This window comes from Amphimedon queenslandica, unplaced genomic scaffold, assembly GCF_000090795.2.
Source record: "Amphimedon queenslandica unplaced genomic scaffold, v1.1 AMPQUscaffold_10479, whole genome shotgun sequence".
In the NCBI taxonomy this organism is placed as follows: domain Eukaryota; kingdom Metazoa; phylum Porifera; class Demospongiae; order Haplosclerida; family Niphatidae; genus Amphimedon; species Amphimedon queenslandica.
The window spans coordinates 3172-4778 of NW_003549257.1; the positions used below are offsets into that span (position 1 = coordinate 3172).

Consider the following 1607-nt stretch of genomic DNA (forward strand, 5'->3'; position numbering starts at 1 on the left):
CAGGGTCTGAACAAAGCAAACCCACTATTTAACACCACTGACCAAAATGACCTAGTAAAAGAGACAAGAATGAACTGTCCTAATACTTTAAGAAAATGTGCCAAGCTAAACTTCTAATCAAGCCTCTCTCACAATTTTAATTCTGTCAATATGAGGATTAACATAGAGGAGTCTTAGATCAAACTGCTTTTAAGTTCTTCAGCCTTTAGAGATGCTTTAGACAGCCCCTCTCTCTTATCTAGCTGTTAGAAACTCAGATCTGAGTTTGCCACGTTAAAATTTCCGCCATCTTGTTCTTTTTGAACACACCCTCTAAATTAATTTTGCCCACGTGGTCCAAATTTATTAATAGTATACTAATCTAATTTTCGTATATTTCCGTTCACAAACAAGACGTAACGCAAATAGACCTGGCTACAATGGATTGGTAGGGTCTCAAAAGCGGACGGACGGACGGACCCGCCCCGCCCGAAAAAGGACGTACGGACGGACTGATGCGGACCCGACAAGACCATAAATATCCATGTAAAGGACAATCATTCGTGGATGTTAGCGAAAATGTAACTTTATCAATGCAAAATTGCTACTACAGGCTGCATAAAGCATCACAATACCGAACCATCACTTGAATTCTATTTGTTATTCTTAATAGGAGTTCAGTGACACTATTTTAATGATTTTTCTTTATTATTTGGTTCAAGTCTATATCTTCAATCAATATATTAAGAGGAATTACCATTTACAGTGAATATAAGCAGGAATACAATGTAGACTATATAGGATGACTATTATTAAATAAAAACTGCAATTTTTCATAGTAATAATTATGTTTTGTGTATTACCAACAGCAATCTTTAGTAAATTGGTTGCAAATCAACCTGATGAGACTGTTGACTGATACTTTTATGTAAGTTATTTCATCACAGCTGTACAAATAATATCTATGTTTTAACACTATAAAATTAGGATTATATATGATGTACTGAAGTGAAGTTAAATCTATTGTAATGCCTTGTCATGTCAGAAGCCACTAGATTTTAATTGTAAGTTCTTTTAAAATTTAAATGTCTACAATGTATTATATTAATAGCGGATTTGTATAGGTTATTAAGCGTCATAAATCAATTTTTTAATTTTGATTCTATTGAAAGATATTTTACTGTGACAAAACAAGCAAGTGCTGGTATGAATCAAAATTTTATTTGAATTAATGTTTTGTTGTTCAAATTAAATAGTGTGTTGTCAATGTATTTGAAAAAAGGTAGGGGTGCACACACAGAAGTTTAACTTTTCAGACTATACAAACATACTATGAAGTGGTATGTACAAACTTACAAATTTTAGTTTATTATTGCAACAGTTTGTACCCAAAAAAGACAGTTCCATTGACTGTGGTGCTTATCTGTGGAAATTATGCATATCTAATATGTTATTGTTAAAATTAATTGACTTTTAGTTTGCCTATACATCATACTGTGTTGTGATGGAGTGTTCCGATATGTTGTCCAAGTATAAATTCTATTGTAATGGTTATGCTCTGTCATAGCATTGCTTATTAGATAACTTCAAAATTTTTGAGGCAATGGCTTATGACTCTCATGCTCACA

At 32.7% G+C, this 1607-nt stretch overlaps 1 long non-coding RNA gene across 1 annotated transcript; it reads left to right on the plus strand.

Moving 5' to 3' along the window:
• The first annotated feature begins 730 nt into the window (after positions 1-730).
• Positions 731-1597, plus strand: LOC109590122 (uncharacterized). The gene is made up of 3 exons (XR_002189159.1): positions 731-907; positions 967-1043; positions 1104-1597. It is a non-coding gene; the product is annotated as an uncharacterized LOC109590122 (long non-coding RNA).
• The last annotated feature ends 10 nt before the right edge of the window (positions 1598-1607 follow it).